Consider the following 16,665-nt stretch of genomic DNA (forward strand, 5'->3'; position numbering starts at 1 on the left):
GCAGCCATGGGGGTCACATGGCTCCTTGCTCTTCTCTCAGCACAGATAAAGAAACGGCTGTGTAATGATGCTCAGGGAGAAATGGTAAACCCAGAAAGCTACCTGCCTCTTCCCCCTAAAAGATGAAAATGTTGCTTAAAGAAGGTACTTTTTTTTCAACAATACATCGTTACGAAAATGTTCAGACACAGAGCAAAGGTGAAAGAATCTTACAGGGACTGTCCTTGTCTCGCACCCACATTCTGCCATTAATCCGGCATTTGCTTCGTCACATACTGATCCGTCTATTCCCCCCCCCCCAGCCACCCACTGCATAGCCTCATAATGAGGTTCCCAGCAAATTAGCAGAGATGAGGTTTTGGAAGCTGTCCTGGTTCCCTTCAGTTTCATATCCCCACTTTTCCTTCCTCTGCTCTGCCCTGAAGGGAGGCAGAATTCCCAGGCCCCGACGTCTTCCAGCGGGCGGGCGCGGGCCGACGCTGCTGGGGGCGCACAGGCAGGAGAGAAACGCTGGCGTTTCTACTTCTCTCTCTGTGTGTGTTTGAGGCGGCCCCCAACTTGACTACAAAGAATGTGCTAGTCATCCTTCTGGGGTCTCAGCTCCTATCTGACATGCCCGAAATGACTCCAGCATCTGCCACGTAGCCCAGGATCCTGGGCTCCAGCAAAACCTCCTCCTTCTCCGTGGGTCCCTGGAGCCTAGAAGGGAGGGTGACTTTCTGCTCTTGCTCATGTCTTGACTGCCTTATCATTCCGCATTCCACTTCTTACCTCTTTCCACCACCGTGGAAACACTTCTCTGTATTGTGTCCTCTCTGAAATAACAGGCATGGATTCTGTTGTCTTGATTAGATCCCTGCTGAAACAAGAGGCCAGCAAATCGTGAGCTCCAGTCTTCTGGAGGGCACAGGCCATGATGCAAGATGCTTACTGTGGACAACACCTGCAAAAGAAGGAGGGGAGGGAGCTATAGAGGAGGAGACAAACTCAGACCCACCATGATGGAGGCCACCAGCATGGGGAAAGATGGCAGCCATACTGGGAGCACGCGAACCAGCCCCCAGAGGGTCCTGCATGGGGTAGAAAGGGCGAGGCTCTAATCCCCCACTGTGCCCAGAACCAGTCAGGAGCTACTGACAGGAGCAGTCTCAGCCCACACACCAGAATGGGTCTTAATGATGCTAAAGCCAGAGGCTTCCCCACAAACACACTCCAACTTTCCAGCAAGTTCTTCCTTGAAGGGAGAGCCAAGTGGTACACCTCCACATCCACAACAGCAAGCCACTCCTTTGGAAAAATTGTCTAAATTATACCTTAATGTCATCTTGAGGGAACCCCGCTAGAACTGAGAAATGAACAAGAATGGGTCCTGACCTCGAGAAACCGATGCATATACACCCACTTTCAGAGTCTCCCCGCCATGGACACTTGTATTTTTTTTTTTAAGATTTTATTTTTAAGTAATCTCGACACTCAACATGGAGTTTGAACTCATGACCCTGAGATCAAGAGTTGCACGCTCTACTGAACGCGGAGCCAGCAAGGCATCTCCTCCATGGACGCTTTCAAATAGGTGATTAATCACATGGGTCACAGTGGACGGGATGGTCGGGCCCAGCTGGAATGAGTTAAATGCAGAGCAATGTTTTTAAGAAATAAATCTCATCCAGTTGTCGACTGGAACATGGGAAACTATGCTCTAAAACTGGTATCTAGGGGCGCCTGGGTGGCTCAGTTGGTTAAGGGTCTGACTCCTGGTTTCAGCTCAGGTCATGATCTCAGGGTTGTGAGATCAAGCCCCATGTTGGGCTCTGTGCTGGGTGTGGAGACTGCTTAAGATTCTTTCTCTCTCTCTCCCTCTCTCTCTGCCCTTCCAGCCCTCTAAGAAATAAAATAAGATAAAATAAAATAAAATTGATGCCTGTAACCAGCTTTAGCCACCGGGCCAAAAACCTCCTGCTCACATTTAGGAAAATCTTTTTAATCAGATGTTATTTACATCTAATAAAATGCACTCATTTAAATGTACATTTCCACGACTTTTGATAAATGTATACACCTATGTCTATGAAATCTACATCTTGATGAATTACAACAAATGCATACAACCATGTAGCCACCACCTCAGTGAAGATATAAAACGTTTCCGTTGCCTCCAGAAGGGCCCCTTGTGCCTCTTCTTAGTCAACCCCTACCCTCAGCACCAAACAGCTACTTACCTAAACTAAAACTTTTCAAATTTCTGGAAGAAATACTCACGGTACAATTGCGGGCCATATGGTAAGGGCAGGCTGAGTCTTCTAGGAAACTGCCGTGTTCTCTTCCAGAGGGGCTGTACCATCGTACATTTCTTCCAGCAAGTGTAAGTGACCTGGTTGCTCCTCATCTTTGCCAGCATTTGATGTTATCTCAATTTTTTGTTTTAGCCGTTCTCACAGGCAATGATATCTCATTGGGTTTTCTTTTGCATTTGCCTCAGGACCAAGATGCTAAGCACCTTTTCGTGTGCTCATTTACTATCTGGGTGTTCTTGTGAAAGGTCCATTCATGTCTTTAGCCCATTTTCTAATTGGATGGTTTGGGTTTGGTTTTGTTTTATTTTATTTCACTGTTGAGTGTTATGAGTTCCTTATATACTCTAGATACTAATCCTTTGTTGCAAATACCTTCCCCCAGTGGGTTGCTTTTCTTTTCCTCCTCTTAATAGAATGTTTCACAGGGCAAGAGTTTTTAGTTTTGATACAGTCCCATTTATCCCACTTACCCATTTTTTCTTTTTTCTTTTGGTGTCAAGTCAAACAACTCACTCTTAGCTCTGGTATAAAATTTTTTTTTTCTTAAAAATGTAGTGGTTTTATATTTTACATTTAAGTCTGTGATCCATTTTCAGTTTATTTTCTTGGAACATAGGAGATGTAGGTTGTGGTTCATCTCCTTGCCCACGAATGTTCACTTGTTTTCACACCGTTTGTTGAGAAGGTTATCCTTCCTTCATTGGGCTGCTCTCACGTCTTCGGCAAATACCAGTTGGGCGTATTTGTGTGATCTATTTCTGGGTTCCCCATTTTGTTGTGTTGATCTGTGTGTCTATCCCTCTGCCAGTTCCATATAGTCTCAATTACAGCAGCTATATAATGACCCTAATGTCATAATCCAGTCTGTAAAAAAATAATCATTTGAACTAAATTTCTGTTTAACTTCTCTCAGCTGCTTTGAAGATTCTGCCAGAGATGGGACACAAGTGAGAGTCAAGACAGCAGCACAGATGGCCCAGCCACTGCTAGAAGCCCAATTCTTGAGCAGACAGGAGGATGAGAAAGGCCTCAGCAGGCCTCCCACTTCCCACGGGGTGTCAGTGGGGTAGGGCTTTAGTCACAGGGCAAGAAGCTTTGATAGAGGCCCGGCCAGTGAGCTAGACGAACTGCAGGACACAGGGTGCATGAAGGAATTACAGCAGAGGGATATTCGGTGCCACATTTATGCACACATGGAGCTGTTATGGGAGGTTACTTACTGGTAACCCCAAGACTCTGTGTCTGAGGCATCTTTCCTGAAAAGAGGAGCTTCAGTCAACAACGGACAGGGAGTTGTTGGATAAAATCTTGGCTTGCTCAGCCCAGGCTGGAATAACTCTGAGGCCTGTTCTCCCTTGCCTCCCCAGCTCCCAGCAGGAACAGGCCCCCGTTGTCCGTGGTGGAAACCATCTTGATCATACACACTTTCACCCCAATCCTTGTCTCATGTCTCCCACTCCCCTGCAGGTGCTTCCTCGGGGTGGCCTCCAAAAATAAATTGTTTGCATCAAACGTGCTCAGGGTCTGCTTCTAGGGGACACAAACCAAGACAGGGGCCCAGAGTTGACTTTGGCCTCCAGTCTGCATTGGTGCCATATTGCTTTCACTGCGTGTCTGGATTCTTATAAACCAGCTGTTCCTTAAACGTTCTGATTCTTGTGTGAGGAAACCACCTGTGTCAGCTGACAGCAGCAGTGGCTTAAGCATTTTAACCTGGAGAGTTGGGGAATTCTGGGTTTTGTTCTTATCTCATAAAAATGAGTAGTGTTGTATCCTGAATATGTCTCCCCAAAATGCATATGCTGAGCCTTCACCTCCCCAGCGTGACTGTAGTTAATACTGGACTTATAGGATGGTCTATAAATTTTAATGAGGTCATGAGGGTGGGGCTCTGATCTAATAGGATTGGTGTCCCCTATAAGAAGGAAAAGTGAGACCACAGAGCTCTACCACNTGGTGTCCCCTATAAGAAGGAAAAGTGAGACCACAGAGCTCTACCACACACACACACACACACACACACAGAGGGAGGTAAGGCCATGTGAGGACACAGCAAGAAGACAAACATCTGCAAGCCAGGAAGGAAGTGCTCTCCAGGAACCAAACTGGCAGAGACCTAGACTTCTGACCTCCAAAACTATGAGAAAATACATTTCTGTTATTTGAGCCACCCAGCCTATGGTGTTTTGTTATAGCAGCCTAAGTAGACTAATACAGGTGGTAAATAGACAGGGAGGGAAGGGAAGGAGGGGAGGGAGGGGGGACTCACACGGGAGGGAGGAAGAGAGGGAGTTGGCGGGGAGGGAGGGGCAGTTGGGAGGGGGAAGGAGGGGGGGAGGAGAGGAAGCTAGCTCATACTGGTGAAGAATCTGTATAACTCAAAATAACTGAGACAGCGATGGGAACTCTCTAGAAAGGCCAAAGCAGGGAGTCAGCTTTGATCAACAGTCATAGGACCAAAGGAAAAGAACCAAATTAAACAACACATTAGAATACTAGAAATGCTTCCTTAAGATCTAAAAGGAGAGACTATGGAATTCTGCCATCTTTTCTAGGTCTTGTGGAATAAACTCCTCTCCACAAGTAAGCTTCCGCTCAGCTTCCAGTCACCCTAGCGGGACAGAGGGAGAGGGCAGGTGTGGCCAAACCTGAGCAGGAGCGGGCACAGGGCTGGCTCGGCTGCCCGCTCCACGCTCTGTGCTCAGTGCGCCCAGGGACACACGGGTGCACCTGACGGGCTATCGCCAACTGACTTGGGAAGCTCTCCCAGGAGGAGTGCTTCCCAGGTTGGCAAACATCATTCCAGATTTTACACAGGGGACGTTTTGGCAGAGCCATTGCTGACTCTAGCATCCAGACGTCTGAAATCATTCTGCCTGGAAATAAGCATAGACATTATGAAGACTCCAAAGACCATCAAGTTGAAACCAGATACCTAAAGACGTGGCAAGCCATTTAGCAAAAGAATATAAACATGAAAGTACTAAAGCATGCACTTAGGCCTGCTCAGGAGAAATCTGTGCTTATAGGTGTCTCAGACACTAATGGAAACCAGATGGACAGCCTACAGCCTCCCGAGCTCTCACAGTGGGCTGGGAGGGTGGCGTAGACTCGCCGTGCATGCCGGGTCATTGAGCAGATCGAGGGATGCTGTGGGGCTGGTATTAAGGCCTGGGATGTGTGGCCGCTCTTGAGTGTGCATGATCCTGAGTCCCCCCCGCCCCCAGTCCCCTGGGGCCTCCAGGCCTGCAGAGTCAGCCTCAGTAACTGGCTCCGGCCAGTGGAGGGCATCAGAGGACAGCAGGAACCAGTGGGCTGGCCTGGGAGCCGGCCTTTGAAGGACTGAGAGTGCCCAGGCTCAGAAGGAAGCTGTCCCAGGAGCCCAGGGAAGCTGTTGGACGGAGGCTGGCAGTCATCAGGCTCCCACAGCATGTGCCTTTTGGAACACATGGTTCTTTCTCCCATTCCAGGATGAGCCACCAGGTGGCACAGACCTCAGGGTCAGACCTATGTGCTGCTCTTCCGCGAGAACTCTTGAAGGGCTGGGGGGGTGGGGGTCTGCTACCTGCAGAGGCCAAAGGAGCCTCCAGCCTGATAGGAGGGGGAGGCCTGCACTGAAGGCTCAGCATTGTGGGGCCGGAGTCTGAGCGTGTGGCAAGGATGGGGTACAAAGCCGGGTTCAGATGGAGCCAGGCCATGGAGCTGGGGGACTCAGGGCCCCAAGGAACAGGGAAGAGCTAATGGGGGTACATGTCAGAAGCTTGCTAGCAGACAGGTGAGGCATTTGGCTGCAAGGATGAGAAAGGCAACCCTAGGAATCTATAGGGTGTCCGTTCTGGGCCGGGGAGCTGAGGCCTGGGTCAGTCTGTGCTGGGACTTTGGAGGGAGGGTCTCCGAGGGCAGAGTATTAGAGAGGCGGACATGGAGTCCTGGTGCCTGACAGAGCCCAGGGTGACTCCCACCCGAGGGCCTGGCCCAATCACCACCAAACTGGGGCTCCAGGGAGTTGGCCCTCAGCCACGGACTTCCCAAGGACCACAGCAGGGGTGACAGTGCCTAGGTGGCCTTTCAGGAGAAGCCTCACAGCAGGGTGACAGGGAGGCCATGCTCAGCTCTGAGACAGACCTGAGTGGGAGCCCCAGGTCCACCTGTACTGTCCAGTGGCCTTTGGAAAGTCATTACCTGACACTCATCCACTCTGAGCCTGTTTCGTGATCCATGAAATGGGGGTGTTTATAGTGTGCCCGCCCCACAGGAGTGCTGTGGGGACCAAATGAGGTCATATTAGTGACGCTAAGCACAGGGCGGTGCGCGGTTTAAAGGCTCGGTAGCTGGGAGCCTCTGAGCATCACGCGGCTATCTCCTGATGGGCAGCAGGAGCGAGTGACTGTCAGCTGGGCCCTGGACACAGAGCCTAGGCCCCACCCAAAGGCCAGGGCAGCCCCCCACTCCCAGGACCCTGGGGACAACACTTGGGTGACACCTTGCCCCCCCCCAGCCTGAGGTCATATTCCCCCACTCCTGAAGACATGGCCTTTGTCTTAGGTTAGGCAGTGAGGCCCTGAACGCTACTTACCTACTCACCCCACAAACCTGGGCTGAGCGCCAACTATCTGCAAACACCATTCTAGACACCTGGCACCCTGCTGGGCTGTGAGACACACAGCCATGGGAAGCCTTTGTCTCCCTGGAGGCTGCTCATGTGACCAGGGTGGTCAGGTGGCTGGGATTCTGGCAGCGGCCTCTCACACCACCAACTGCTGCTTCTGAGGTACCCCCAAGATCTGGGGGCAGAAAGGGTTGCCGGGAACTCAGAAGCCCAGGGAGAGGTGGGGCAATCCTGTGCAGGACCTCCGTTTGCCCCTCCGGAGGCCCTCCCACCCCCTTTCCATCCTGCTTTGTGGCCCAGACTCTGACCTCTACGGCCCACATCTACTGAGGCCCTACCTTCTGGCTTCTCCGTGGGCTCAGCCTATGAGGGGCACCGGCCAGGACCTGGAGATCGGGGAGAGAAGCCATGGTCCTTATGCCCCTCCCTCTCTCCCTTGCAGCCCTCGCTGTGCATACCCTGCAGGGCTGGTGGTGCAGTCTCTCTTCCAGCCACATTCTGGAAACCACTCCCTCCTCTGCCCCTTAAGGCCTAAGGGCGCAAAGGCTTCCCCAGGGACCAGCTCCAGGAGCAGGTCAGTCTTCCTTGCTGACTCCCTTAACTCTGCCCACACCACTGCCAGGGGTGCCTGGGCGACAACTCCTCTAACTGTTTCCTGCCCAGACCCAGACCCTGGCTGGCAGGGAGAAGGCACTCAGGGAGACCCACAGGGGGCACAGCCTGGAGGCCCCTGGGGCCAGGATGAGAGAGCGTGGGCTCTGTTCTTGGGCAGGGAGCCCTGAGGTTACCAAGTCCTGCTGGGGAAGAGCAGATGGAACAAAACCCAGGGTGTGGGGGCGGGGGGTACAGAGCTGCCCCGGGCCCAGACTAACGGTGGAGAGTTAGGGTGAGTGACAGCTACGAGGGGACACCCACCCACTTGGGAAGCCCCCTCGGGTAGGTGCTGGGTGTGAACGCCCAGCGGGAAGGAAACCTCCCCAGCCTCTCTACAGATCCCTCACTCAAGTGCCTGGAGCCCAGGGCACACGTTCCCACAGCCACAGCGGCCCGGCCCCACGCCAGAAACCACACAGCCCATGACATGACTCAGCGGCCCACAGAGACAGCCAGCCTCCCATTGTTCCCTGGGAAATGGCGGGCCCAGGTCCCACCCCTTCACGTCCTGAGAACTAGAAGTCACGTCTGGCCCCTTCTCCCACCCAGGCCCTGGGGCCACCCACCTGCGGTCTCTGCCCTTCAGCTGTGGCCCCGTAAGGAGGCTGGGGCCGGGCTCTGCGGGTGGTTCAGGCGGAAAGGGAGTCCCTGGAGGCTGGGTGTTCCTAGCAGTAGCTGCTAATCGGGGTTGGGAGAGAGGGGGAGCCCTGAGCGGGCAGCCCCAGGCAGCTGGGGGTGGGCCCCTGGAGGCCTCTGCAGGCCTTGAGGTCCTGGGGCTGTGAAGGCTCTGGGCCAGGGATCTTGACCCTGTACGTGGGGACGGAGGGAAATCCCAGAACTCCCATCCCCTGTCCCGCCCCCACCCTCTGAGGATTCCCTATGCTGTGCTCCTGGATCAGAAAGCCCAGTGATGCAATAGGGCCTTGCAGCTCCCCGCAGGTCCCCTGACAGCCCCCTGGGGGTGGATCCCCAAGGGGCCCAGCGCAGGGGGGCTTGGACCACCAACAGACCAGACGGGGGCACGGGGAGAGGAGATTTCCTTTTATTTTGATATTAGAAACAAAGCGCAACAAAAAAACATTCAAATAAAGACTATGGATAAAAACACTGGGCTGTAGGGCCCCCTGCTAAATTTCCATAACTTAGGGGTGCCTGGGTGGCTCAGCGGGTTAAACTGCCTAAGCTTCAGACTTGGTTTTGGCTCAGGTCATGACCTCAGGGTCCTGGGATACAGCCCCACATCTGTGGCCCTGCTCAGCGGGGGGTCTGTTTGTCCCTCACTCTCTGCCATCACCCCCACTTATGTGCTCTCACTCTCTCTGCCAAATAAATAAAATCTTTTTTTAAAAAAATAAAATAAAATAAAAGTCCATAACTTATCTATACCTTGGTCTGGTTTTGTGTTGACTCACAGTGTTGGGAGGGAGTAAGAACTAATATATCCACTGTTCTGGGCTTACAGGTCCCCCCGCTGCCACTGATCCACCATAAAGCATGGTTTGCGATGAGGGCTTCTAGTAAAAGGGCGTGAGGATGGGGGCTCTGCCCTTCCAAGGCGTCAGAAGCCCCTGGGGTCCACGGGGAAGGACTGGAGAGCAAAGGGGCGAGCATTTCCAGGTTTCTCTGCTGCTGCTGGACTCCTCCAGGAGTGGGGCCCTCTGGGCCAAGACCAGCCCCACCCAAAGGGCAGATGTGTGAGGGTGGGGCTCCTGCATGCTTGTGAGGGGCTCACCCTCCGCAGAAACCGCATCTCTGCCTTTAATTATGCATTTGAGTTAAACTTGCTGGAAGCTTGTTGGATGCAAATGAAAAGTCTTTGAGGCCCCAGCCAGGCCCGATTGGGGGAGGGGAGGCTCAGGGGCAGGTGGGTGTGGGGAGGAAGCCCCGCTAGTGAGAGGATGAGATGCCCCCTCTTCCACAGGGCACTGAAATCTCATTGTTCAGCACGAGGCCCTCATCCACACCCCATGGCACTTGCTGAAGTCTAACCCTGCCCCCGAGCTCAGACACCAGAGCGTGGGAATGTGTCCTGGTGTTAAATGGGGGGAAGCTGAGGCTGCAAGGGGCAGGAGGTCGGCCACTAAGTGCCCTGGGGTCTACTGGCTGTAGGCCTCTGCCACTCCCTCTCAGTGCAGAGGAGTCACAGCGGCAAAGGGCCCAGTGGCAGGCTTGGGACTGCGCCCCTGCTGTCCCTAAGGCTTTGCCTCTCAGGGCTTCCTGTGTCCCTTCCCACGCTGCCATCCAGGGCAGGCCAGCTGGAGGGCGCAGCCAGGAGTCCTGGCGCTGTCGGGGATCGGCCCTGGAGGACGCCTCCAAGCTTCATCCGCTGCTGTGTCTCCAGCCCCCACAAAGGCAGACACAGGTCAGAATGCAGGAGGGAGGGCAGAAAGGAGAGGAAGGGAGGGAGGACGTCTGGATGCGATGAGCACTGTCCTGAGGGTTTCCACACAAACGCTTAAAATCCTAGGAAATAACCATAATAAAGACAAAGAACACATTGGCCACTAATGTTTATTGAGCCAGATGCCAGGAAGGTAGGGCGCGTGTGACCCTGGTCCACATCGTTCTCATTGTGCCTCTCAGANGGCAGAAAGGAGAGGAAGGGAGGGAGGACGTCTGGATGCGATGAGCACTGTCCTGAGGGTTTCCACACAAACCCTTAAAATCCTAGGAAATAACCATAATAAAGACAACACATTGGCCACTAATGTTTATTGAGCCAGATGCCAGGAAGGTAGGGCGCGTGCGACCCTGGTCCACATCGTTCTCATTGTGCATCTCAGGNAGAATGCAGGAGGGAGGGCAGAAAGGAGAGGAAGGGAGGGAGGACGTCTGGATGCGATGAGCACTGTCCTGAGGGTTTCCACACAAACGCTTAAAATCCTAGGAAATAACCATAATAAAGACAAAGAACACATTGGCCACTAATGTTTATTGAGCCAGATGCCAGGAAGGTAGGGCGCGTGTGACCCTGGTCCACATCGTTCTCATTGTGCCTCTCAGACAAGCGGCCCTCCCCACCATCCAGTCCTCTCAGAAATGGGGACAGCTCTGGCGCCCTGCTCATAGATGGCTTCGAGGAGGGCCTGTGACGGCGTGGACCCCTCCTGTAGGACAGCACCTGGCACTGAGGGAACGGTCACCAGCGTCCTAGCATAATAGTTGACAATCTGCTCCTAGAAAACCTTCCAAGATCACACAGCGGTGACATCCTGGCCTCCTGCTTCCGACTATCCGTGTTTTATAGCCGATGATTTGTAAGTGATTGTTGAAGCGCTTTTATGACACTGATGGCTGAAGCTTACTTATGACAGCTGCTCTCGCTGGTCCGATAATTCCACCAGGTTCATCTAAGCACGGGCATCTGTGCCCTGTCTCTGCCCCGTGCCAGTGGTTTTCCTGGATTGTGGTATGATAGGGATTTTGTGCTGGATCCTGGACATTTGGGTTATTATGCAAGGAGACTTGGTTCCAACGAAATCTATTTCAGCAGATAATCACCTGCTTCGGTGGAGGCAAGGACAGCCTAGTTCTCTGAGCCCATGCCATGTCATCGAGGTGTTCATTCTCCCAGGGTTGCTGGGGCTGCCACTCTGTCCTTGCTGGTGTCGTCTGTGGGGGCAGAAGGCCCTGCCCTGAGCCACCCGTGTCACTGGGTGAACTTCTGCGGGAATGGGCAGAAGCCGCTGGGCCCAGGTCTCCTTATGGTGCAGGGAGACACGCAGCTTCGCAGCCCCCGCTGCTGTGGGCAGCATCTGTGGACAGCATCTGTGAGCAGGTGGGCCCACCAGGGGCCCGTTTGTGGAAGAGCTGGGACAGTCGCTGCTCACAGATCGGACTGCCTGCTGGGGCCAGGTCATTAAGCGAGGCTGGGGCTGTTCACTGGTCTCCGCTGGGCTCCCCTTTCCCAGTGTCTTGGCTGGAGAAACTGGCTTTTGAGGTTTTCTTTTAAGCTCTGCCTGTGGGAGGTTCTGACTGTGGGTCTTTCTGGGACCCAGATAAAAAGAAAACCCAGGGAGCATCATTCCTCTGGCCCTGAGATCTCCAGCCCTTGCACCTTCTTCCACCCAATGCTCAGAGTCCTTTGATCATTGTCGGTTGAATAATTTCCAAGGTATTAGGTTATTTCTAGAATAGAGGCGCAGGGGAAAGGGAGTCCAGCATCTTTTTCTGGAATCAAAATCCTAAGTCCTTTATAATCATTCATTCCAACCCATCTCTCACCAACTCCCACTAAGTGCCCCAAAATACACAGTAGTTCCACGGGACTGGTACGTCTCCTCAGGGGTTGGTTCCACATAAAGGGCTCATCATCAGTCAGACAGGCAGCAAAAGATAAAGTTAGATCAGCCTGGGTGAGAGGAAGCCTTTGCCGCTGGACCACGGCGCAGACACGCAGGTGACCCAGGAGAGAGGCTGACCGCCACGGGACGAGTCCCCAGTGCACATACTGGCTCGGTGTCTCTTCTGCAGTGGACGGCCTCTGGTGGGCACTGAGCTGAGATACAAATTCACACACAGCGTCTGCTCCCATCTTGGATCTCGGGAGAGAGACGCATGCCTCCTTGTCCCCAGTCTTCCCATCTTATGTCCTCTGGTTCCCTCTGGTTCCTGACCAACCAGAGAGGCTTGCGTCGTTGCCTGGACCTGCTGCAGAAGGGCATTCCCCACGCTCTGAGCCCGACTCAAGCCTGCCAGCCCTCCACATCGCTTGCTCCCGGGATTGGAGCCCTGTTCCCGAGGGAGGCACATGCTGCCTTCAAAACCCAGACTTCCATCGGGTGCTGGTGGCTCCGCGTCTGTCGCAGGGGCTGCGAAGTAAGTAACTTGCCTTTACCTTAGGAGGCAGACCCCAGCCTATTCTAGACCATTGGACCCTAAACAGCTCCCCGAAGTTGCATAATTTCCCGAGTTCGTAGGATCAGCTTCCAGCTTCTGACCCTCGTGTCGTAGCCGGGCAGCCAGCATCTTGCCACTTCCAACGTGCCGGGTCTTATTAGAAAAAGATCAGCATGTTGGACAGGCACGCTCAAGGCTCCTGAGGATTCTATTAAGACACAGATCAAAGAGTTAGGACAGCCCTGAGACAGCAGAGTGGGGTGTGCTGCATCCTTCCCACGTAAGAGCTAACTGCTCTGGACCGCTTTCCTGATGCGCATCAGCCCAGGGTCTGTATCCCACCACCCTCCAAAGGTTGAGCATTTGCGTTCGCCTGGTGCACAGTTACTCCAGTAAGCAGCCACAGGCCCCTTGGGGGGAAGGAATGCAGAATATGTAAGGAATTAGAGACACTGTAAGGTCTGTCCTCCAGGGGCCTGGCTTCTCCTTTAGTCTGTGGGCTCTGGGTCTGCACACTAGTTTAGATCTGGACACTGGGGGAGGGATGGTGACTTTTCACTGCAGCTTCTGATACCAGCCTTCTGTGCGCCAGCTCCTGAATTCTTCTGCACATGCCAATCAAGCAATGTCCTGGTTGGATGCTCGTCTTTTGAGTCCCACGGAATACCATGGTCTATTAGCCAGCCCCATTGATACCAATGGGTCGATGGGCCATGGTCACCTTTCCGGTTTTTCTGCCATTATGGCAACTTTGTCCACCTTGCCTCTGATAGCTGAGCACCTCCACCTAAACTCTATTTGCCGATCCCGGCCTCCCCTTTGACACTAGGGGGCGAAGTTCCATAGCACCAGGTATTGTGGACAGGGACAGCTTTGAGGTGCAGAGGCACCGCCCCCCCCCGCCCCCCCCGGGTGCCTTCCCTGCTGCCTGGCTGCAGGAAGCGTCCTCTGGGCCCTCCCAGGGAACAAGGCCAAGTGGTAGAGCCTCCAGCCTCCCATGAGAAATCCGTTCGCACATCCCTACTTCCCCAAACTGTCTCCGCTCTTTCTCAACACCAGAGAGGCAACCGCAGCACCCTCGCCTCGCTCACACATGCCCAGGCTTCGCAGAGCCATTCGGGGGTATTTGGGTAACACCCACGTATCCTTGCCAGGAGGTCAGATCCTAGGACACAGCCAAGCTCTCCCAAATCAGTAAACTCAATTCATCATCTTCAAGGTCCGCGCTCACACATTTCCCCTGTTGCTCGGCCACACGTACAAGCCAGGACCTGCGCTCACGTCCGTGAAGGCGCCATTTATGCCCGGAGAGGGAATTTAATTTTCCCACTTGGGCTTTGCTGAGACCCAGCTCCAGTCACTGGTCTAGAGGAAAGAAGGAAGGTGCGAACACGTGTTGAGAACAAGCACCCTATTGTCAGACAGCTAGCTCAGGGGACGTGTCCACATGGTGTCCTGGCACCAGCACTGCCATGAAACGGGGAGAGCCTGCTTCTCTATGCCCAGAGTGTTCTGGGGAACCTGGGTGTTCACGCTCAGACTCATCTGCCCAAATGTCCCCACCCCAGGTCACAGGAAGCCACCACTGCCCTATCAAGGCCCTGGCTACAGCACAGAAAACCTCTCCAGGGTGCTCCCTTTGTAGCACGTTTGCCAGATGGCACTATGAGATGACCAGTTACGCTGGAATTTCAGAAAAACAATGACTATTTTAATAAAAAATAAGTATGCCTCATGAAATACTTAGAACACACTTATACTTGAAGAAAAAAACTGTTCACAGTTTATCTAAAATTAAACTAGGCATTAAACTAACTAAAATGTGACGAGGCAGCCCATGTTTTATCCAGAAACCTTACACTGGCATCCTCAGGATTAAACGCTGGGTCTGGTGACCAGCACAGTCCGCCCGAAGGTGTCAAGAGCCAGGGTCTCTTTCAACCCCGCCGGGAGGACGTCTGCCCCCCACCCCACCCCCAGCCCATCCTGGGAGACATGTGCACCTGCCATTCTAGCTCCCAAGTATGCCTTAGGTTTTTATGACAGCTTTCAAATGACTTTAAATCCCTGAAAATTCTAAGCAAGTGTCTCGAACCCTGAAATACATTTACGAAACTAATTTCAAAACAGGTGACGTAGCCCAGGTCCTGGGCAGGTGGGACCTGGGCCAGTTTGGGTGGTTAACTTGGGAGGGGTGGAGGACAGGAGGGAAGGCACAGAAGCAGGTGGACTTCAAGTTTCCACCCTGGACCAAAGGCCTATCTGTGCTCCTGCAAACAAGCGGTCCCACCCAGGCTTGGGGGGCAGGAGCTGCGGGAGAGGGGGTTGGGTGTTTGAACTGGGTGTGGGGAGCAGGTGGTTAGTTAATGTGAAGACTGGGGTGAGTGTGCAGATAGGGGAACAGTGGGGTGAGGGTCAGTGGGCACAGACAGGAAGGAGGACGGGGTGAGGCATGGCTGGAATCTTACTCCTGGTCTGGGTGGGTTTCCAGTGGGCACTGACCTCCGAGCCCTTGCCGGCCTCGGGATGTCCTGAGAGGGTCCGGGTGGCAGCAGCCCAAGTGAGCGAGCGCGTGACAGGTTTCCTTAGCAACACTGCGAACGTTCCGGAACATTCGGACTGGGGTGTAATGTGAAATACGAAGTGTGGCTCATGCTGTCGAAACTGAAACGAGGTCACTCTGTGAAGCGTGGATGTGAGGGAGGGGTGGGGAGGGTCATTACCCCGGTGCCTGATGTAACAGTAGTGATGGGAGCAGGGGTGACGACCACTGCGCGCAGCACCGTCCCTGCTCCCGGGCCAGCCGCTCCCGAGCTCTGCGCTGGCTGGTAACGAACAGAGGGCCTCTGGCTTGGAGCTTCTGGGTCTGCCCCTCGCAGGCTCCTGCCTCTGGCTGTGCCGCCTGATGGAGAGGGCCCCTCCTGCGGCGCTGGGCACTGGGGGCGCTGGGCTCAGAGACTCCCACGCCTGGGTGGAAACCTGCTCTTACCACTCTAACCCGTGGCCCCGGGCTTCCTCACCGGCACAGCCCAGGTGACGCCGTGTGGGTCAGGCGCCCAACACAAGAGCCGCTGACATGTCAGGCACCCACACTGCCCGCTCGGCACACAGTAGGTCTTCAGTGAGGACCAGCNCGGAAACCTGCTCTCACCACTCTAACCCGTGGCCCCGGGCAGGGGTCTCAGCTTCCTCACCGGCACAGCCCAGGTGACGCCGTGTGGGTCAGGCGCCCAATACAAGAGCCGCTGACATGTCAGGCACCCACACTGCCCGCTCGGCACACAGTAGGTCTTCAGTGAGGACCAGCTCTCCTCCCTTCAGAAGGGGGTCTTCTGAGAGTAGAGCATAAAACCTACGGCCTGCGTTCTTTCCCTTCAGCTCACACCGTTTCTGCTCAATTCCTGGATCCTCGGGGGTGAAGCCCCTAATCAAGCTAACGGAGGGAGAGGCCAGTGCTCACTGGCCCGTGCCTCACATGAGTTGAAGCTTCCAGAACCTGGAGAGCCCGAGTGTGCTGGTGATTTTAGAGTCACGGGCTTCATTCCTCAGGAGATTTTGCTGCCTTCTGGCTTGGCTTCTCTGACTAATTAGAGCATCTTCTAAGCGATACCAAAACCTAATTCCTTATGTGTTCAGATGAGGAAAAGCACGTTGCCAAAATGAATTTGCAGATTCTACATTTCTGAGCGTTTGAACCCGGGCTAGGAACAGGCCAATGAAATTCTGTCAGGCTTTGAGTAGAAGGAAACCATCTCTTGCCCTTGAACACGTTCTTCCTGGGGAGGGAAAGCCAAGATGATCTCAGACCAACTCAGGAGAGGGGAGGAGTCTGAGCTGAGTCAGGGCCAGGGTCTCACCACCCAGGAAGGGCCGGTGAGCGGCAGGAGCAAGGGGAAAAGGATGGTGGAAGCTTCGGGCTTCGGTGAGGGCGAGGAGCCCCGTGTCGGCCTCTTCCCAGAAGACCCCTTTCCCCAGGAGGGTGCCAGGAGCCCTGGGCGCTGGGGGCAGAGCTCTGTCTGGAAAATGCCCATCAGTCAAAGTTAAAATCAAGGGCATCAACCTTTGACCACGTGGATGGAGCTAAAGGGTATTATGCTAAGTAACATAAGCCAGTCAGAGAAAGACAAATACCATATGATCTCACTCATATGTGGAATTTAAGAAACAAAACAAATGAGCAAAGAGGAAAATAAAAGAGAGAGAGAGACAAACCAAGAAACAGACTCTTAACTAGAAAGCATAAACGGATGGTAACGGGGGGGGGGGGGG

Source organism: Ailuropoda melanoleuca, chromosome 2 (genome assembly GCF_002007445.2).
Source record: "Ailuropoda melanoleuca isolate Jingjing chromosome 2, ASM200744v2, whole genome shotgun sequence".
Classification (NCBI taxonomy): Eukaryota; Metazoa; Chordata; class Mammalia; order Carnivora; family Ursidae; genus Ailuropoda; species Ailuropoda melanoleuca.